This window comes from Mercenaria mercenaria, chromosome 2, assembly GCF_021730395.1.
Source record: "Mercenaria mercenaria strain notata chromosome 2, MADL_Memer_1, whole genome shotgun sequence".
NCBI classification, from domain to species: domain Eukaryota; kingdom Metazoa; phylum Mollusca; class Bivalvia; order Venerida; family Veneridae; genus Mercenaria; species Mercenaria mercenaria.
The window spans coordinates 63,183,379-63,206,913 of record NC_069362.1 but is presented as its reverse complement, the minus strand read 5'-3'; the positions used below and the strand labels follow the sequence as shown (position 1 = coordinate 63,206,913).

The 23,535-nt window shown below is 36.1% G+C and overlaps 1 protein-coding gene across 4 annotated transcripts in view; it reads left to right on the top strand.

Annotated features, from left to right (window-relative positions):
- The window catches only part of LOC123564117 (calcium-regulated heat-stable protein 1-like), a 46,143-nt gene that overhangs the window by 8,678 nt on the left and 13,930 nt on the right, over positions 1 to 23,535 (top strand). The window contains exon 1 of one of the 4 annotated variants that reach the window (XM_045357452.2): positions 19,498 to 19,700. The exons of 1 other annotated variant lie outside the window; for it this stretch is intronic. The gene's annotated coding sequence lies outside the window, so the exon portion shown is untranslated. Of the gene's footprint in view, positions 1 to 19,497; positions 19,701 to 22,127; positions 22,150 to 22,844; positions 22,990 to 23,535 lie in introns of those variants that run through there. 2 more of the 4 variants (XM_045357450.2, XM_045357451.2) reach the window with 2 other exon arrangements.

Below are 23,535 nucleotides of genomic sequence, written 5' to 3'. Positions count from 1 at the left end.
TAAGTAGTAGGTAGTTTCAGGCTTTTAAGGCTGTAAGAGACTTGTGATTTTCCTCTAGGGTGCAGACAAGAATAAGAAGCTACATGTGGAAGACTACCTTTTCTCTGTGTGACTGTGTTGTCAGAAAATATAGAAGAAAATTGTTAACTGAGTGTGAATGGGACATATTGCTGTTAAACACATTATATGAATGAAAAAATACAAGAGATCAGAAGGGGCATTAATCGTTTGAACACAATGCACACCAAAAAATGTATACTGAATAGATTTTGGCTGTGTAATAAATGTGCTTGATTTATGTATTTAAAAGTTTTTCAACATAAGATCTGCACCAAGAACCATGATAATAATTTTGTGATAACATTTGATTTCTTGGACATAAACATGAAATTTATAATATTATGACCCTTTAAAGCCCAATCAACATATATTATTTGTTGATTGGGCTTTAAATGGTCATAATATTGTGCTGCCACATTTTTGCTCATGAACATAACATAATTGTATAATTTATTTTTAGTTCCTAATTGTGGTAATTGTTAATCGGATATTAAATTTTGCCAAAGATTAGTAAATTACTGTCTGTAGTAGAAAATATTGTTTCAATTGTTCTTGCATTGGCTGTTTAAGCTCTTCTATAAGGCTGAAAGTAATGCTCAACTAACCATGCAGTTATGCATTTATATTTTCCTTCTGGATAGTTGTTTTGCACAAAATTTGAAGCCTTCCATAATCCAAGAATGTGAATTTTCTGTGTTTGTCTAGTAATTGTTAGTTTAAACAGTATTTATTAGATATATCATGTACATAAATATATACAGTAACATTTACAATCAAAATGATGTAAAGGATCTGAAAACAAGTTTTCAGCGAAAACTTATATTAATTCATTTCCTCGACAGTAAAACATGTAAGGATATAGTGTAAAAGAATATGGTGTTTGTCTAATTATTTGTTAGTTTAAACTCTTTTTATATCTTTTTAGTTAGTAAAGTATGAACATTGTGAAAATAGTTGAGAAATGCTGCTTGGTACTAAGAATGTGCTGCATGCGGCCAGTCGGCGCCAATGGTCACCCGCACGCACCGGTATGCCGGTCACGTGGAGAATCGCTTCGAGGCAACGATGTATTGTTGCACTTTAGTAAAGACCGATATATTTTGAGTCGTTGTTAAGTGTTCGTTACCAAACAGTAAGTTATCAATAGTGGGTGCACAAGGTAATTCATTTAGGAGCAATTGTCTTTGTGGTATATAAATCGGGCATGATAAAAGGTAGTGATTTGTTGTTTCTGGTTCACCGCATATACAATAAGGATTATTTGAAATTGATTTTCGAAAAAGGTCATAATTTAGGGAACTGCAGCCTAGACGGAGACGAGTATGTAGTACTTGACCAATCCTACTTCCTGAAAGGTAATGCGGCGGGGGTTTGGTTATGTTGCTGTTTAAGCGTCTCTTAAATATTTCTAACAAAGGACTTGCTTTGATTTCTTAGGACAACACGTTCCATTCACGAATCACGGATGGAATAAAAGAATCTTTATATAATTGTGTACGACAATTTAATAAGGGAATATTCGTGTTATTTCTTAATTGATATCTATTCTGTGTAGAAGGAGGGATAAGGTCAAATAAGTAGCTTGGGGTAATGTCATTTTTCATTTTGTAGAATAGTATAAGTTTATGTTTCTTTCTTCTGTTAGATAGTGTTTCCCACTTTAAGTCGGTATACAGGTTGTTAATACTGCAGAGCTTCGTCGCACTGGTAATAATTCCTGCTGCTTCAGTTTGTATCGCTTCTAGTTTGCGTTTAAGTTCTTCAGTACAGTTGTCCCAAAGGACATCACTGTACTCGAGAAGTGGTCTTATAAAAGATTATAAAGGCGTTCGAGCGATTGTCTATTGATAATAAATTTCATCGACCTTAGTATTCCTATTCTCTGCCATGCACGAGTAATAACGGATGAAATATGAGGGCGCCATTTACCATCACTTGAAAATATGACTCCTAAGTGTTTATGTTCTTCTACTGTTTTTATAAGAATATTGTTCATGAATAAGTTCGGATGGTGAGGTTTATTATACTTTCTAGAAATGAGAAGAGTTTCCGTTTTATTAGGATTAAAATCAACTAGCCAAGTTTTTGCCCAGTGATGTATTTTACCGAGGTCAGAGTTGAGTTGAGATGCGGCGTCTTTTGGATCGTCAGCTACTAGATATAAGCTTGTGTCATTGGCGAATAATCGAATGTTTGATTTAATATTTTTCACAATGTCGTTTATATAAATGAGAAAAAGAAGAGGCCCGAGGATCGAGCCCTGTGGCACCCCGGCCATTACGTTCCTCCATTTTGAATTTGAGTTTTTTAAGACTACGCGTTGTTTTCTGTTTTCTAAATATGATGTAAACCACTGTAAAAGGGAATCCCTTATTCCAAAAGACGATAATTTATGTATTAATCCATGGTGCCAAACACGGTCAAACGCTTTTGAAATACCGCAGAAAACTACTCGTATCTCCTTGCCATCATCAAGAGCCTTGCAAATATCATTATAGATATAAACTAACTGATTTGTTGTAGAATCTCCACGAATGAATCCGGACTGAAATGGGCTAAGTAGATTTTGATTTATCAAATGATAATAAACATGCTTATGTACACAACGTTCCATTGATTTACCCACACAACTTAATAGAGATATAGGTCAATAATTTCCAGGATTAGAGGGATCTGATTTTTTAAAAATTGGCGTAACATTTGCCTTTTTCCATTCATCTGGGAAGAAAGATTTCGCTAAAAGAATGTTGAAATATTGCGAAAGAGGACTTGAAAGTTCCACGGATGCCTCTTTTAACAGTTTTGGGCTTATCTGGTCAGGGCCAGAAGCTTTGGATGAGTCCATTTGATTAATGGCGTCGATAACATCTGCCTCGAAATCTGCAAAGTAGATAAAAGAGTGTTTAAGGGTTGTTCAATATTCGGCAAAATTTTATTAGTATCATCTGTATTTGACTGACTACAGAAATAATTGTTTAAAATATCCGCCTTTTCTGTATTTGTTGAGGCAGTCAGATCTCGGGTTATTAATGTTGGGATAGTATCAGTGTTTTTCTGGTTTTTAGTTACATTTTTTGCAGTTTTAAACCACTCCTTGACAGTTAATGAATTATCATTAATCCTGTTTATAAGATTTAGTTGATAGTCCGCTTTTGCTTTTTTAGCTCACCTGTCACAAAGTGACAAGGTGAGCTTTTGTAATCATGCGGTGTCCGTCGTCTGTTGTTCGTCCGTGCGTCCGTCCGTAAACTTTTGCTTGTGACCACTCTAGAGGTCACATTTTTCATGGGATCTTTATGAAAGTTGGTCAGAATGTTCAGCTTGATGATATCTAGGTCAAGTTCGAAACTGGGTCACGTGCCTTCAAAAACTAGGTCAGTAGGTCTATAAATAGAAAAACCTTGTGACCTCTCTAGAGGCCATATATTTCACAAGATCTTCATGAAAATTGGTCAGAATGTACACCTTGATGATATCTAGGTCAAGTTCGAAACTGGGTCACGTGCCATCAAAAACTAGGTCAGCAGGTCTAAAAATAGAAAAACCTTGTGACCTCTCTAGAGGCCATATATTTCACAAGATCTTCATGAAAATTGGTCAGAACATTCACCTTGATGAAATCTAGGTCAAGTTCGAAACTGGGTCACGTGCCATCAAAAACTAGGTCAGTAGGTCAAATAATAGAAAAACCTTGTGACCTCTCTAAAGGCCACATTTTTCATGGGATCTGTATGAAAGTTGATCTGAATGTTAATCTTGATGATATCTAGGTCAAGTTCGAAACTGGGTCACGTGCGGTCAAAAACTAGGTCAGTAGATCTAAAAATAGAAAAACCTTGTGACCTCTCTAGAGGCCATATATTTCATGAGATCTTCATGAAAATTGGTCAGAATGTTCATCTTGATGATATCTAGGTCAAGTTCGAAAGTGGGTCACGTGCCATCAAAAACTAGGTCAGTAGGTCAAATAATAGGAACACCTTGTGACCTCTCTAGAGGCCATATTTTTCATGGAATATGTATGAAAGTTGGTCTGAATGTTCATCTTGTTGATATCTAGGTCAATTTCGAAAGTGGGTCACATGAGCTCAAAAACTAGGTCAGTAGGTCAAATAATAGAAAAACCTTGTGAACTCTCTAAAGGCCATATTTTTCATGGAATCTGTATGAAAGTGTGTCTGAATGTTCACCTTGATGATATCTAGGCCAAGTTTGAAACAGGGTCATGTGCGGTCAAAAACTAGGTCAGTAGGTCTAAAAATAGAAAAACCTTGTGACCTCTCTAGAGGCCATACTTGTGAATGGATCTCCATAAAAATTGGTCAGAATGTTCACCTTGATGATATCTAGGTCAATTTTGAAACTGGGTCATGTGCCTTAAAAAACTAGGTCAGTAGGTCAAATAATAAAAAAACATTGTGACCTCTCTAGAGGCCATACTTTTCCTGGGATCTGTATGAAAGTTGGTCTGAATGTTCATCTTGATGTTGAAGTTTGAAACTGGGTTAACTGTGGTCAAAAACTAGGTCAGTAGGTCTAAAATTATTAAAATCTTTTGACCTCTCTAGAGGCCATATTTTTCAATGGATCTTCATGAAAATTGATCTGAATGTTCACCTTGATGATATCTAGGTCAGTTTGGAAACTGGGTCACATGCGGTCAAAAACTAGGCCAGTAGGTATAAAAAAAGAAAAACCTTGTGACCTCTCTAGAGGCCATATTTTTCATGAGATCTTCATGAAAATTAGTGAGAATGTTCACCTTGATGATATCTAGGTAAAATTCAAAACAGGGTCACGTACCTTCGAAAACTAGGTCAATAGGTCAAATAATAGAAAAACCTTGTGACCTCTCTAGAGACCATATTTTTCAATGGATCTTCTTGAAAATTGGTCAGAACTTTTATCTTGATAATATCTAGGTCAAGTTCAAAACTGGGTCACATGAGCTCAAAAACTAGGTCACTATATCAAATAATAGAAAAAACGATGTCATACTCAAAACTGGGTCATGTGGGAAGAGGTGAGCGATTCAGGACCATCATGGTCCTCTTGTTTATTTGTTTCGTTACCTCATTTCTAATTTTTCGAAATTTTGCCCAATAATATTCAGTATTATTATGTCTCCCCCAGGAGACATATTGTTTTTGCCCTTTCCGTCCGTCCGTCTGTCCGTCCGTACGTCACACTTCATTTCCGAGCAATAACTGGAGAACCATTTGACCTAGAACCTTCAAACTTTATAGGGTTGTAGGGCTGCTGGAGTAGACGACCCCTATTGTTTTTGGGGTCACTCCGTCAAAGGTCAAGGTCACAGGGGTCTGAACATTGAAAACCATTTCCGATCAATAACTAGAGAACCACTTGACCCAGAATATTGAAACTTCATAGGATGATTGGTCATGAAGAGTAGATGACCCCTATTGATTTTGGGGTCACTCCGTCAAAGGTCAAGGTCACAGGGGCCTGAACATTGAAAACCATTGCCGATCAATAACTAAAGAACCACTTGACCCAGAATGTTGAAACTTCATAGGATGATTGGTCATGAAGAGTAGATCACCTATATTGATTTTGGGGTCATTCCGTCAAAGGTCAAGGTCACAGGGGCCTGAACATTGAAAACCATTTCCGATCAATAACTAGAGAACCACTTGACCCAGAATGTTGAAACTTCATAGGATGATTGGTCATGAAGAGTAGATAACCCATATTGATTTTAGGGTCATTCCCTCAAAGGTCAAGGTCACAGGGGCCTGAACATTGAAAACCATTTCCGATCAATAACTAGAGAACCACTTGACCCAGAATATTGAAACTTCATGGGATGATTGGTCATAAAGAGTAATTGACCCCTATTGATTTTAGGGTCACTCCATCAAAGGTCAAGGTCACAAGGGCCTGAACATTGAAAACCATTTCCGATCAATAACTAGAGAACCACTTGACCCAGAATGTTGAAACTTCATAGGATGATTGTACATGCAAAGTACATGACCCCTATTGATTTTGGGGTCACTCCATTAAAGGTCAAGGTCACAGGGGCCTGAACATTGAAAACCATTTTCGGTCAATAACTTGAGAACCACTTGACCCAGAATGTTGAAACTTAATAGGATGATTGGTCATGCAGAGTAGATGACCCCTAACGATTATGGGGTCACTCTGTGAAAGGTCAAGGTCACAGGGGCCCGAACATTGAAAACCATTTCCGGTCAGTAACTTGAGAACCACTTGACCCAGAATGATGAAACTTCATAGGATGATTGGTCATGCAGAGTAGATGACCCCTATTGATTTTAGGGTCACTCTGTTAAAGGTAAAGGCCACAGGGGCCTGAACATGGAAAACCATTTCCAATCAATAACTTGAGAACCTCTCGACCCAGAATGTTGAAACTTCATAGGATGATTGTTCATGCAGAGTAAATGACCCCTATTGTTTTTGGGGCCACTCCGTTAAAGGTCAAGGTCACAGGGGCCTGAAGATTGATAACCAGTTCTGATCAATAACTTGAGAACCACTTGACCCAGAATGTTTTAACTTCATAGGATGATTGAACATGCAGAGTTGATGACCCCTATTGATTTTGGGGTCAGTCTATTAAAGGTCAAGGTCACAGTGGCCTGTTCATGTAAAATCATTTTTTGGAAATAACTTGAGAACCACTTGACCTACAATGTTGAAACTTAATAGGATGATTGGACATGCAGAGTAGATGACCCCTATTTATTTTGAGGTCACTTGATCAAAGGTCAAGGTCACAGGAGCCTGAACAGTGACTGGAGAACCACTAGGCCAAGAGTGTTGAAATTTAGCGGGATGACTGGACATGCCAAGTAGATGATCCCTATTGCAGCCAACCATCAGTGTCTCTTTGATTTTTGCTCCTGACCCCTATTGACTTCTTGCCTATAGGACTTTGCATTGGGGGAGACATGCGCTTTTTTACAAAAGCATTTTCTAGTTTTCTTTAGCTTTTTAGCTCACCTGTCACAAAGTGACAAGGTGAGCTTTTGTGATCGCGCGGTGTCCATCGTCCGTGCGTGCGTCCGTAAACTTTTGCTTGTGACCACTCTAGAGGTCACATATTTTATGGGATCTTTATGAAAGTTGGTCAGAATGTTCACCTTGATGATATCTAGGTCAAGTTCGAAACTGGGTCACGTGCCATCAAAAACTAGGTCAGTAGGTCTAAAAATAGAAAAACCTTGTGACCTCTCTAGAGGCCATATATTTCACAAGATCTTCATGAAAATTGGTTAGAACGTTCACCTTGATGATATCTAGGTCAAGTTCGAAACTGGGTCACGTGGGGTCAAACACTAGGTCAGTAGGTCTAAAAATAGAAAAACCTTGTGACCTCTCTAGAGGCCATATTTTTCATGAGATCTTCATGAATATTGGTCAGAATGTTCACCTTGATGATATCTAGGTCAAGTTCGAAACTGGGTCACGTAGGGTCAAAAACTAGGTCATAAGGTCTAAAAATAGAAAAAACCTTGTGACCTCTCTAGAGCCATATTTCTCAATGCATCTTCATGAAAATTGGTGAGAATGTTCATCTTGATGATATCTAGGTCAAGTTCGAAACTGGGTCACGTGGGGTTAAAAACTAGGTCAGTAGATCTAAAAATAGAAAAACCTTGTGACCTCTCTGAGGCCATATTTTTCATGAGATCTTCATGATATTGTCAGAATGTTCACCTTGATGATATCTAGGTCAAGTTCGAAACTGGGTCACGTAGGGTCAAAAACTAGGTCATAAGGTCTAAAAATAGAAAAACCTTGTGACCTCTCTAGAGGCCATATTTCTCAATGCATCTTCATGAAAATTGGTCAGAATGTTCATCTTGATGATATCTAGGTCAAGTTCGAAACTGGGTCACGTGGGGTTAAAAACTAGGTCAGTAGATCTAAAAATAGAAAAACCTTGTGACCTCTCTAGAGGCCATATTTTTCATGAGATCTTCATGAATATTGGTCAGAATGTTCACCTTGATGATATCTAGGTCAAGTTCGAAACTGGGTCATGTGGGGTCAAAAACTAGGTCAGTAGGTCTAAAAATAGAAAAACCTTGTTACCTCTCTAGTGGCCATATTTCTCAATGGATCTTCATGAAATTTAGTCAGAAATTCACCTTGATGATATCTAGGTCAAGTTCGAAACTGGGTCATGTGGCGGTTTAAAAACTAGGTCAGTAGGTCTAAAAATAGGAAAACCTTGTGACCTCTCTAGAGGCGATATTTTTCAATGGATCTTCATGAAAATTGGTCAGAATGTTTACCTTGAAGATATCTAGGTCAAGTTCGAAACTGGGTCACGTGGGGTTAAAAACTAGGTCAGTAGATCTAAAAATAGAAAAACCTTGTGACCTCTCTAGAGGCCATATTTTCATGAGATCTTCATGAATATTGGTCAGAATATTCATCTTGATGATATCTAGGTCAAGTTCGAAACTGGGTCACGTGGGGTCAAAAACTAGGTCAGTAGGTCTAAAAATAGGAAAAACCTTGTGACCTCTCTAGAGGCCATATTTCTCAATGATCTTCATGAAAATTGGGTGATGAATGTTCAATTGCTTGATGATATCTAGGTCAGGTTTCGTTATTGGGTCATGTGCGGTCAAAAACTAGGTCAGTAGGTCGAAAAATAGAAAAACCTTGTGACCTCTCTAGAGGCCATATTTTCACTGAATCTTCATGAAAATTGGTGAGAATGTCACTTGATGATATCATAGGTCAAGTTTTAAAAGTGGGTCCGGTGCCTTCAAAAAACACTAGGTCATTAGGTTGAATAATAGAAAAAAAACCTTGTGACCTCTCTAGAGGGCATATTTTTCAATGGATCTTCATGAAAATTGGTCAGAATTTTTTATCTTGATGATATCTAGGTCACATGTGCTCAAAAACTAGGTCACTATGTCAAATAATAGAAATAACGATGTCATACTCAGTTGAACACTGGGTCATGTGGAGATAGGTGAGCGATTCAGGACCATCATGGTCCTCTTGTTTGTGAGATCTGTTTCGCTTTCTAATTAGTTTACGGATATTACTCTTAAACCAAGGAACGTCGTTTGGGCGGATAGTTACTTCTTTATTCGGAATTGATTTCTTTGCGGCGTCTATAATGGTTTCGTTTATGCTTAGTGCTATATGTTCCATATTATAATTTGAAAGAATAGAATCCCAGTGAACACTTCCTAAAATAGATCTGTAATTATTGAAATCCCCTTGGTCGTATTTCCAAATATTTCTCTTAAAACTGTCATTTTTCATTTTGATTAGTTTTAAGACTAGAACAACGGGACAATGATATCTGGTAAGGTCAGGAATAAATGGGTCATTTACAAAACTAGCTAGTACGCTGTTGCTATTTTTTACAATAATTAAGTCTATAACAGAGTTCGAATTTTCCGTATAATGGGTAGGTTCTGTAATCAATTGTTCAAAATTATAAGACGCAACTAAATTGTCGATTTTATGTGAATGCGAGCCAGCTACATTTATATTAAAATCGCCTGCTGTTATTATATTTTCAAGTTTGGTGTTATATGCCCTGTCAAAACTCTCTTCTATGAGTGACCAGTATTCGTTATTGGCATTCGGTGGTCGATAAAAACCGCCTACTAGTTGTTTTTTATCATTTATATTTGTTTCAATCCAGATAGCCTCTAATCCGTTGATCATGAGGTCATTTCGTATATTACCATGTAAGGTATCACGCAAATAGATTGCAACACCACCGCCAATTCTATCAACTCGATCTTTTCTGAACGGGAGACCGAAGTTCGGAATTTTAAGGTCATTACTGTCGATATCTGATGTAAGCCAAGTTTCTGAGAAAATCATTATGTCATAGGATTGGGCTTCGATCTCGAGAAGATCTATTTTCGGACGAAGACTTTGAATGTTCAAATGCATTATACTAAGGCCATTTTTGAGAAGGTTTACGGATGAAGATGAACTAGAGAAAGAATTATCTGGGGTGTTTGGTCCCGGATTTGGATGAACATCTCCTGACAAACGTATTAAAGTAGCAATCCAAATTGCAACCAATGATTGATATAGAATCGATTCTATTTTTATCAAAACCATGTCAAACTGCAGAAACCTATATATAAACAATTCTGTGAATATTAATGTAATGTCAAATCGCAAAACGTTGTTTATAAATAAGCCACAGCTATGATACGGTTTAAGATTGATACTATCTTGAGTCGTCGCCTCGATTCGCGCACGAGTTATATTACGAGTAAAAAATGTGAAGTTCAAGCTTAGCAAGAATAAATAGAACAAGTGCGCAAATGTAATCCCCCCGCGAGCCCCCACACCGAAGCCAGAGAGGACCAGAGCACAAAACATGACCACATAAGCCGACACAAAAATAGTACAGCAGCATATTCTCAAACAGAAAAATGGAAAGAACAAAAAACATAGCAAAAGGAAAAAAAAGAAGCATAAAAAGATGAGAGTTTCCTGAGGAAATATTAATTTGTGTGAAGTTATTTAGGATCGTAACTACTTTCGTTATTATGATTATCGTTGTAAACAATGCGAGCTACATGTACATCTTTACTTATAACATGTAATCACTGTCCAAAAAGTGAATATTTTATTAATTTCAATTATGCTATATTGAAGTTAAATGTCGCTTCTTTCAAGTAAAAGGTGAAAACAATATTTATATAGTAATATTTATATTATGAGTATTATAATCATTTCTTAATTTTTTTTTTTTTTATAACCATAGCAAGTAAAATTGTATCTGGTATACATTACCATAGAATATCACTTCTTTCATACTAAAACTTTGTATCATGGAGTAACTACGTTTGCTTTTGTCTTTAAAACACATGCATATTTCATACAAATATAATTTTGCATAGATAATTATATACATTTTATGCATGATCCAATCGAACAGTATATCCGTCGATACAAAAATGTCCGATAGTACAGTGACAAGAACGTCTACAATTAAATTTTGTAAATAATACATGCGGTAAAATTACATTAGATATAACTTTACCATACACTTCGTAAGAGAAAAAACATAGGCCTACTAGTACAGTATAATAAAATGTGAACAGTAAAACTAATAGAACATTCTATATTATGGATAAGAATAATAGACTTTAATGACACTAACTAAACAGTATGAACATTACAAGCAAACAAGTGTATAGTCTTTAACACATATTCAAGATCACTATAATCTGATATGGGAAAAACCAATAATTCACTCCTTTAAAAATAGCATTACTGACCGCTTGTCGGGTATATAAATAACATATAGGTGAAGGTTGGGAGATTTAGAAAGACTGCACGTGGATATCGTGATAGTAAAGTATAGTACAGAGAGGAATGTCATTCATTGGCAATTTCGTAGTAATAGTAATAAGTGTTATTCAAGCATGAATTAGAATACGTTAGAGTATTCTCAAAGATGACTATTTGATACAGAGAGTATGCAACCTTATAGTGCGTTTTACTTGAGTTCACATGAAAATACCCAAGAAAACGACTTCAATTATAAATTATAAACTTTACATACCGTAATATTACATTGAATTGGACTTTCGCTGTACATATATGAACAGAGCAGAGCATAGCAGGTCAAAACACATATTATAGCTAAGAATAGTGTAATACGGTAAAATAGAAAAATAATAGGAACATTCTAGGTTATGGGTACAATGGATTTTTTGTGGCAATGTCTTATCGTTATGAATAATAATAGTAAAAAAAGACAACAACAAACTTATGTTTGCGTTTTGGAGAAAGTGGGTGGTCTTCATCACATATATACATCCAATTGAATTCTGAAACTCATTTACGATATTCAATCACAATAATCTGATATAGAGAAAAACGTTTAAAAATAGACTATTAACCACCTGTCTTTTGTATATACATGTATTTGAACTTGAACTTGAAGTTGAAGGTTGGGAGAGTTGACATGATTGCACGTGAATATCGTGATAGTAAAGTATAGTAAAGACAGGGATGTCATTCAATGGCAGTTTTATAGTAATATCTGTTATTCAAGCACGACGTAAAATAGATAAAGGGTGTATACAACATTTTCATTCTGTTTTACCTGAGTTAGTAAGATACACAAAGAATGACTTCAATTATTACAACTTATAAATTTTACAAACCGTAAAATTACATTAGATCGGACTTTCTCTTTACATGTACGAGCAGAACAGAGCATACACTTCGTAAGAGTCAAAACACACATTATATTTTGAGTACGTGAAATAGAAAAATTGATAGATACATTCTATTATTGATCTGAACAAAAAAAAGTGAGTAGTCTTCAAAACATAATTATATAAAGTTTTTAAAAAATCTAAAAGTAAAAATACTAAATGAGTTCTGAAGCTTACCTACAATATTCCGTAAAAGTAATCCGGTTTATTAATTCGTATAAGAATAGCCTACTGTCCTCTTGTCGTGTGTTGTATAAATAGCATATACATGTACTAGAAAATTGTGAAGGTTGGGAGAGTTAAAATGAATGCACGCGAATATCGTGATAATAAGGTATAGTACAGATAGGAATGTCATTTAATGGCAATTTTATAGTAACAAGTATTATTCGAGCATGGAGTGAAAAACATGGTATATACAACTTCTACAATATGTTTTTACATGATACACAATCTACATGATCTAAATTTAACAGAAGCAAGTCTAGTAATTGTTGAAAATAGGAAAATCATTAATAACATTATTTATATTGTTTTGATATTGTAAATACATATGTACTTGAATATTAACAGAACTTGTCTTTAAAGCTCTGTTTAATTTAGTTATCTCCTTTCTGTTATGGCAAATGAGAATACACAAGGGTGTTTTAAAGGCATTGCCCTTCTGATTTTGACTAAAAATGATCTTTCTTTGAAATTGAAGTTTGATCATATTATGAACATAAGAATATGAGTTTTTGTTTCTAAACTATCTTAAAAATTCCAAATCAAGAAAAAAAATAAAATGTCCGAGTAGGGAATCGAACCCGGGCTGCCGCGGCAATAAAACTTTCCCACTGTCTTTACCAATACTCCACTTAGAAATACGTATGTGACGACTGTTAAATATGCATATTTATAATTAAGGTGATTTACCTCAATTAAAGCGTTACAAACGCTTTTCAATATTCAGTGTAAAAATTAGTAAAATCAACTAATAAATTCTCATGTGTTTCCATAACATATAGTTTGTCAGTAATTAAGTTACAAAGCTTTCTTAAGAATTTCTGAAATATAGCATTGATTTCCTGATACCTTAAAATTTTCTCTTTTTCCTTTGTTGTTGTACGATCTTGAGGCCAGTGCGTTTAACCCTTAGTCTGCTGGTGGCAAGTGATTCTGCCTTTGTGTCCAGTGCAGACCAAGATTTGTGCAGGCTCCTCTTGGTCTTCACTTTTTATACGCCCGTTTGAAAAATGGGATATATTATGGGAACGCCCCTGGCGGGCGGGAGGGCGGCATCCACAGACTTTGTCCGGAGCATATCTTCTTCATGCGTGGAGGGATTTTGATATAACTTGGCACAAATGTTCACCACCACGAGATGGAATGTCTTGCGCAAGAACCAGGTCCCTAGGTCTAAGGTCAAGGTCACACTTAGAGGCCAAAGGTCAGATACAAGAATGACTTTGTCCAAAGCATTTCTTCTTCATGCATGGAGGGATTTTGATGTAACTTGGCACAAATGTTCACCACCACGAGATAGAGTGTCTTGCGCAAGAACCAGGTCCCTAAATCTAAGGTCAAGGTCACACTTAGAGGCCAAAGGTCAGATACAAGAATGACTTTGTCCGAAGCATTTCTTCTTCATGCATGGAGGGATTTTGATGTAACTTGGCACAATTGTACACCATTATGAGACGAAGTGTCATGCGCAGGTCCCTTCTTTAGAATTACTTCCCTTTGTTGTTACTATAAATAGCTTATATTGCAACTTTTTCATTACTAGTCATAGGGAAAAATCATGACCACTTTTCTGTAGTACAACATGCATATTACAACGAATGTTGAGGTGTATTTTGACCTATCTCTACAGGTTTTTTTTAAGATGTATTTTAAGGTATCTCTACTTGGTAAGGAGCTTTTTTGTGGACATAGAAAAACAAAAGAATTACAATAATTACTAAACAACCACAAAGTTAAGATTCCATTTGCAAACGCAGCTGCTATTTGCTAATTTGCTGCAACGGGCGTATATTGTGACATTCTTGCACTCTTGTTGCTATTCAGACAGTAAGTTTTCAGTTAACACCCCTTCAAATAAGCGGTACTGCCCAAATTGAATGATGGACCAGTCCATTTTAGAAATTCAGCAGGCTAAAGGTGAAATATGTATATGTCTTGTTAACTTTCTTTAGATGTGGAGATTGGAGGGATATTGGGGAGTGCTACATCTACTCATCTAGTGGCTGAAACATTGGTGTACTAAGTTTCTGAAAGCCTGTTTTAAGTTAAAATGAATTTTCAGAATATTACATCAGAATGTTGAGGAAATATTTGCGCAGTTGTTCACGTTATTTTTAATTTCCCCGAAGACATTCTGAAGCATGGAGACAATTATTATTTTTGTTTGCACATGATGTTAATATATTAATAAGAAGCTTTATATGGAGACACTCGAGGTCTGTTTTCTCCAGAACATGGAATTAATGGTTTCATGTATTTTGTGGAGATTATTGAAATTCGTTCAGAAAAAAGCAATGACAGAATTTAAATGTCTTGTCTCTTTTAAGTTAACATCAGGAAGTTTTGAAAATATAGAATATCGAGTCTATAGGAAAGTAACTGACATAGTAAGATCTAAGTATGGTTAGGGCTACACACCAAAAGTAGGCTGTGAGTTCAAAACTAGATTTAGATTAAGACTAGTACAGTCAACAGGAGTGCATTCAGGCCTTTACATAGACTGGCATAATTTGTTAGAGTCCTCCAAAACAAATACCTCTACCATATAATCCTCTTTAATAGCACTTTCTTGAAAAATTTACAGTATCTTTTATCTCTGCCTCTGAGATGAGCCTAGAGAGAAAATGGTTTTCTGAGAAAATATCAGTGTGGGTTTGTAGAAAGTAATTAACATTGTTACAGATTATTTGATCTCAACAGACTTTGTAATTCTAGCCTTACAATCCCTGTTGAATATTCTAATTTGGAAAAAAACATGCATATTTTCATTTAAGCACAGCAATATTGATGTCATGTTGACAAATCATTTGGCGCCAGACAGATAATGTGAAAAAGAGCTATAAAATTTGATCTCCTATTTTATATAAGACATTAATTTTCTGAACAGAACAGTTCTAGACTTAAGTCATAAATTATATTCTGAATTGATTATTAGGTGTGCTGAATAACTTGTTAGACATCTAACCACTTTTAAGTTATTCCCTCCCATATATAACACTAACTTATAACACTCTTTCACGCGGACCTACTGTATTTGGCGCCATACATTCACCATGAAACAGTGCTTCTCAGTTTGATGAAGGACATATTAAAAAAGAATAAAATGCAGCAGGACCATTAACGCTTCAAATCTGAAAAGTGGTAACTTTCAGTCACGCAAAGTGTGATCCTGTGGTATCTATAAAAGTATAAAGATATTTTTTCATGAAGTTTGGTACATTGATCTATGGCAAATACTGAGAATAGGCATGTCAGCTCATGTTTTTGCTATGACAAAAATTGGTTGCTTTAGCAAAAAAAATATGACAAAAAATGTTGATTCTGCAGTAACTTAAAAAGTAAACAAGACTTTTTAATGAAATTTGGTAGATAGGTGGAGAATATGCAGAATTATGTCTCCCCCAGGAGACATATTGTTTTTGCCCTGTCCGTCCGTCCATCCGCCCGTCCGCCCGTCCGTACGTCACACTTCATTTCCGAGCAATAACTGGAGAACCATTTGACCTAGAACCTTCAAACTTCATAAGGTTGTAGGGCTGCTGGAGTAGACGACCCCTATTGATTTTGGGGTCACTCCATCAAAGGTCAAGGTCACAGGGGCCTGAACATTGAAAACCATTTCCGATCAATAACTAGAGAACCACTTGACCCAGAGTGTTGAAACTTCATAGGATGATTGGTCATGAAGAGTAGATGACCCCTATTGATTTTGGGGTCACTCCGTCAAAGGTCAAGGTCACAGGGGCCTGAACATGGAAAACCATTTCCGATCAATAACTAGAGAACCACTTGACCCAGAATGTTGAAACTTCATAAGATGATTGGTCATAAAGAGTAGATGACCCCTATTGATTTTGGGGTCACTCCGTCAAAGGTCAAGGTCACAGGGGCCTGAACATGGAAAACCATTTCCGATCAACAACTAGAGAACCACTTGACCCAGAATGTTGAAACTTCATAGGATGATTGTACATGCAAAGTAGATGACCCATATCGATTTTGGGGTCACTCTTGTAGATGACCCCTAACGATTTAAGGGTCACTCTGTTAAAGGTCAAGGCCACAGGGGCCTGAACATGGAAAACCATTTCCAATCAATAACTTGAGAACCTCTCGACCCAGAATGTTGAAACTTAATAGGATGATTGTTCATGCAGAGTAAATGACCCCTATTGTTTTTGGGGTCACTCCATCAAAGGTCAAGGTCACAGGGGCCTGAACATTGATAACCAGTTCCGATCAATAACTTGAGAACCACTTGACCCAGAATGTTGAAACTTTATAGGATGACTGAACATGCAGAGTAGATAACCCCTATTGATTTTGGGGTCAGTCTATTAAAGGTCAAGGTCACAGTGGCCTGTTCATGTAAAATCATTTTTTGGAAATAACTTGAGAACCACTTGACCTACAATGTTGAAACTTAATAGGATGATTGGACATGCAGAGTAGATGACTCATATTTATTTTGAGGTCACTTGATCAAAGGTCAAGGTCACAGGAGCCTGAACAGTGACTTGAGAACCACTAGGCCAAGAGTGTTGAAATTTAGCGGGATGACTGGACATGCCAAGTAGATGATCCCTGTTGCAGCCAACCATCAGTGTCTCTTTGACTTTCGCTCATGACCCCTATTGACTTCTTGGGGAGACATGCGCTTTTTAGCTCACCTGTCACAAAGTGACAAGGTGAGCTTTTGTGATCGCGCGGTGTCCGTCGTCCGTCGTCCGTCCGTGCGTCCGTGCGTCCGTAAACTTTTGCTTGTGACCACTCTAGAGGTCACATTTTTCATGGGATCTTTATGAAAGTTGGTCAGAATGTTCATCTTGATGATATCTAGGTCAAGTTCGAAACTGGGTCACGTGGGTTCAAAAACTAGGTCAGTAGGTCTAAAAATAGAAAAACCTTGTGACCTCTCTAGAGGCCATATTATTCATGAGATCTTCATGAATATTGGTCAGAATGTTTACCTTGATGATATCTAGGTCAAGTTCGAAACTGGGTCACGTAGGGTCAAAAACTAGGTCATTAAGTCTAAAAATAGAAAAACCTTGTGACCTCTCTAGAGGCCATATTTCTCAATGGATCTTCATGAATATTGGTCAGAATGTTCACCTTGATGATATCTAGGTCAAGTTCGAAACTGGATCACGTGGGGTTAAAAACTAGGTCAGTAGATCTAAAAATAGAAAAACCTTGTGACCTCTCTAGAGGCCATATTTTTCATGAGATCTTCATGAATATTGGTCAGAATGTTCACCTTGATGATATCTAGGTCAAGTTCGAAACTGGGTCATGTGGGATCAAAAACTAGGTCAGTAGATCTAAAAATAGAAAAACCTTGTGACCTCTCTAGAGGCCATATTTTTCATGAGATCTTCATGAATATTGGTCAGAATGTTCACCTTGATGATATCTAGGTCAAGTTCGAAACTGGGTCATGTGGGATCAAAAACTAGGTCAGTAGATCTAAAAATAGAAAAACCTTGTGACCTCTCTAGAGGCCATATTTCTCAATGGATCTTCATGAAAATTGGTCAGAATGTTCACCTTGATGATATCTAGGTCAAGTTCGAAACTGGGTCACGTGCGGTCAAAAACTAGGTCAGTAGGTCTAAAAATTGGAAAACCTTGTGACCTCTCTAGAGGCGATATTTTTCAATGGATCTTCATGAAAATTGGTCAGAGTGTTTACCTTGAAGATATCTAGGTCAAGTTCGAAACTGGTCACGTGGGGTTAAAAACTAGGTCAGTAGATCTAAAAATAGAAAAACCTTGTGACCTCTCTAGAGGCCATATTTTTCATGAGATCTTCATGAATATTGGTCAGAATGTTCACCTTGATGATATCTAAGTCAAGTTCGAAACTGGGTCACGTTGGGTCAAAAACTAGGTCAGTAGATCTAAAAATAGAAAAAACCTTGTGACCTCTCTAGAGGCCATATTTCTCAACGGATCTTCATGAAAATTGGTGAGAATGTTCAGCTTGATGATATCTAGATCAGGTTCGTAACTGGGTCATGTGCGGTCAAAAACTAGGTCAGTAGGTCGAAAAATAGAAAAACCTTGTGACCTCTCTAGAGGCCATATTTTTCACGAGATCTTCATGAAAATTGGTGAGAATGTTCACCTTGATGATATCTAGGTCAAGTTTAAAAGTGGGTCACGTGCCTTCAAAAACTAGGTCATTAGGTCAAATAATAGAAAAACCTTGTGACCTCTCTAGAGGCCATATTTTTCAATGGATCTTCATGAAAATTGGTCAGAATTTTTTATCTTGATGATATCTAGGTCACATGTGCTCAAAAACTAGGTCACTGTGTCAAATAATAGAAATAATGACGTCATACTCAGTTCAACACTGGGTCATGTGGGGATAGGTGAGCGATTCAGGACCATCATGGTCCTCTTGTTTACAAAAGCATTTTCTAGTTTATAATTAAGTTTCAGTATAAAAATATGATTCATTTGACAGCAAATATGACAAATGCCCCTTTCGGTAAGGGATTTTTAAACCCGAACACACACACACATTAATGGGCAATAGTCTTATTATTTTACCTGTTTGTTTGTTTATTTTGATATAGTTCGTAAATCATAGAACACTTTGCAAAATTTTGTGCCAGAATACAAAATTTATGTAATATAAATATTCCACCACTCTGTTACTCTATAGCTCGCCCAGATAGTACATGTTGTAGATATTCAATAAAAAATGTTCAGCGCCAAGTGCTGCTGCTGTATGAAGCAATCTGCCACAACATTCCCACACTGTATGCACGTCAGTCAAGACACCTATAAACACTTGTTTTGAGCTTCACATTGTAAATATTATGAATGATATATTTTCTGTGCATTTTGTAGAAAACAATCCAAAGGAGATTTTATACTTTAGAAGAAAGATTGATCTTTCAATGGACGGAGCTCACTTGTTTCTTCTCATGTCTTACTAGTATATCTTGCCTCTAATACAATGGTGTAGTAATAATGTTGCTCTTAGAATTTAATAGAAATCAATAAAGTTCCAGCTGGACTAATCACTGAATTAATTCTTGATCTGGTGACAGTGATAGGCAAGGTGGATAATTTTTTTGCTTTATGTAGATGACAGGAAGTATTCAGATTACATAGAAATATAACGAGGCGAATTCATTGGAAAATGGTCGTTTGATAGCAAACTGGAAGTAAATATAGGTAGGTGTTTTTTCTTCTGAAGGAATTGAAAAGTTTCACTGCTGTTGAAATAATAGGTACTAGTGAACTTTGTTGGTCAACTGGAGAGTTTCTGCAAAATTAATAGTGGAAAAAAAAATCTTTTTTCTTTTAGGTAAAGCATAATTTATTGTTGACTTTAATAAGTATTTTTAATGTTTTTGTAAAAATGTTGAAGAAATAAGAGAATGATTTGTTTAGTTATTTAGTTAATTGTTATATGCCTGTTTTGGAAAAACTGATATGTTATGTGATGATGGGTGCATCTGTCCATCCATCTCTCCATCCATCATATTTTATGTTGGGAGCACAACTCCATAAACATTCAAGGTATTGGCTTTGAACTTGGCATATGTTATAGGTAGATGATGATGATATGAAATAGGTTGGAGGTCAAAGGTTAAGGTCACAAATTGAGTTCTAATCTGTAGTCATTTCTATCAGGAGCACAAGGTCAAAACTATTCAAGGTACATTTTGCATTGACTTTAAACTTCTAATAAAGATAGATGGTTATGAAGGGATTTCTGGAGTGCAGTAATCCACATTACTCCCCACCCTCTCAACAGGGAAAATAAAGAAAGTTCCGTGTGTCTTGGCATTCTGTCACCTTTATCACACAACCCTACTTAGCATTCTATCACCTCTATCAAACAACGCCACCTCCCATCCCCCCCCCCACCTACTGCTACATTACATTCCTTCTTAAAAATGCCTCCAGCCTGCACGTCCGTGCTGGATGATCATGGTCTGCACTGTTCGCTATTCAGTCAGTAAATTTTCATAAAACACCCCTTCAAATAATTAATGGTATTGCCCAAATTGAATGATGGACCAGTCCATTATAGGAATTTAGCAGGGTAAAGGTTTAGTGAATAGATATAAAGCAGATCTACAGATTGCGGGATGTGAGTTCGATCCTAACCTTGGGCGAGGCATATATTTTCTGTCACAATTTGACTAAAGACGTGTCTGAAATCATTCGTCCACCACCTCTTATTCATGTGTGGAAGTTGGCAGTTACTTGCCGAGAATAGGTTTGTCCAGAAACACTGGTTAGATTAAGTGCTCGCCTTTACATAACTGAAAAAGGGCGTTGAACCCAAAAGAAACAAAAACTTTTCATCTTCTCGTATATTAAACGGAAATAACAGAACTATTCTGGAGACTCCTGTCATTAGACGAGTCTTGCTATGCATTAGATGTATTGTACCTGACATTTTATATATCTTTTGATAAGTCAGCTGAGAATTGTCTTAAGTAGATATTTGTATAAGCTATCAGCAGTAAAACAGTAAACACTTTCAGACTATCTTTTTTAGCATCGTAAACTATTTTAGATTACAGAAGGATTTAGAAAATTAAGGAAAACATTATTTGATACACCTAGAGTTCTCCTAGGAAACACAGAACTTTTATGAGATAGCAGCAGACACTGTAAATGGGTTTTGGTGTGTTATTAAGCAAATCAACAAGGGGAAAACAGAATGTAATTTCTGTGAAATGGGAGGTATTATGGGATCATCAGCAATGGTTAGTCTGGCTACCAACTAGATAATCTTTTTAAATTTTGTTAATTATTCTGACCGATTTTTCTTGGCTCTAATTATCCTGTGTTTTGCGAAGAAAAGGGACATAATTATACAAAATTTGAATAGTCTCCGGAGTTATCTCCTATGAACAAAACACTGAGTTTGAAAACGGACTACTTCAATGATGAGTAGGGCAGCAGAGTTGGTCTGATGGTGTCTGCAAAAAATAACATTTTCTAACTTGAGCATACCTACCTGAGTTATGACCCTTGAGGTACTCAAAATGCTATCTGATTTTAAAATACGGTAGTTCTTATCCATTGCTACCAAACTTTGGTCATAATGTTTATGGCCATAATATCTCATTCAGATTCGATAACCAGCCAGATACAGACTGTTTGTAATGTTGGTATATTTTCCTGGCCAAGTTCCATAACCAGCCAGATAGTCTGTGTTGTTTTGGAGTTATGGCCCTTGATTGTCTTAAAACTGAGAAAATTGACTCAATAATCTGCTCAATAAGTAGAGTATTTTAAAATTCAGAATTAATTTAAAGTGACATATGTGTATGTTATTGTGATAATTTGGCACATCAAGTTGTATTTATATAATTATGTATAAATTTTATGTACAGTAACTGTTTTTACACTGCATGAACTTCTCTAGAGCAGACACATGGGAATGCGAATGTATATTTGCTGTGGAGAGGCTGTTGCTCTGTAAGAGTTTCCCCACTTCTTGAAGGAGAAGTGACTTTTCCCAGAATATTGAGCCAAACTTGATCCCTGCTGTAGAGGTTTATTGATTAAAGTGCCGTTCCCATAATGCAACACATGCACCCATGACAAATTTGTGCTAAAAGCCTTGTGTCTGCGCAAAGGTTTTGAAATCTTTTATCAGGTGAATCAAAATTGAGGGAAATTTACATAGGGTGTATTTTTTGTGCCTACTAAGTACATGTAGGACTGGTGCAAATTACATTTGCTCCTATTCAAACTTTGTCTGGGTGTATTTTTGATGATGTGAACCAGAAATTTATATAGGGTATTGATTTAGAATTTATATTTGGATTGATTTTTAATGTATTAGATTTTTAAAGAAAAAAAAAAAACTTCACAAGGACAAAAGCAAACAAAGAAAAATTTACAATCAAACATGCTGTAATAAAGTTGTGAATGAAAAAAAAAGAAGAGATGAAATTGTTTGAAGTCTAGCTTGATTAGCTCCACATATATCATTAAAGCATTATGCTGACAACATTTATAACAGTTTACATGTACTTTTAGAATAAGAATAGTATATAAGAATTTCTTACGTAAATAATTCTTCTCTGCATTTGAACAAAATATTGTCATATGTTTGCACTTATATACTTATACACAATATTTGTATCAAAGTTTTCATCGGGTGTACAGTAAATATTTTCGTCATGTCAAGTGAACGCAACATAAGAAAATGTTATCTAATAGTTGTAACTTCATTGAGAGGTGTTTGCTCAAAGGAGGCGTTGTTTAAACATAGGTTATGTTGTAGTTAATTAATATTTCTCAGTATTGAAGTCTGAGAGAATTCTTTATTGCTGTATATGGAGTGGTTCCAGTGGAAAGTGGTTTTCTTTGAAGTGACAGTTGCTGGGAGCAAGCTTGCATGGTCACTTGGAATATTGGTTCTTTAGACTGCACAGAGGTCCAGAGGAACTCGGCATGAAAAAACAATAATTCCAGTTTATTCAGAATACATGTAGGTTTATGTGTTTTACAAAAAAATACTGAGGGTACTCTTATTCAATGAATTTGGATTTTTCAACGTATTAAATTTTGATCTTTTAATACTTTTAAATTAGCAGTTTGAATATTGAAGCTTGCAGCTTGTACTTGATTAGAGAGTAAATGCCTGACAAAACTATGTGTAATATCTGTTTTGTTCATGCTAAATCTTATTTGATGCTGTTTGTTAACTGGGGATCGTAAAATTGAAGGTATTTCTCATAGAAATTGCAAAATTTTACTATCATTCCCTTTCAAAATAGCATTCCTTCACGAAAATGTATAGTTAAGATTGAAAAAATAACCTGTTGCTGTTCATCCAGTTTACACCTTATCATTTGCATAATCTTCAGACTGGTTAGAGAGTTCTTAGGCTATAAAGAAAATTTGGTTTGAAAACCAGTCTGAAGACTCAGGCATCTGATTGGATGGTTCTGTTCACAGTCTTGAAATTGATCAATAGCATGCTTGCATTCTGAGACTGGTCTCCAGCCTTAGTATAATGACCCTGGGCTTTCTC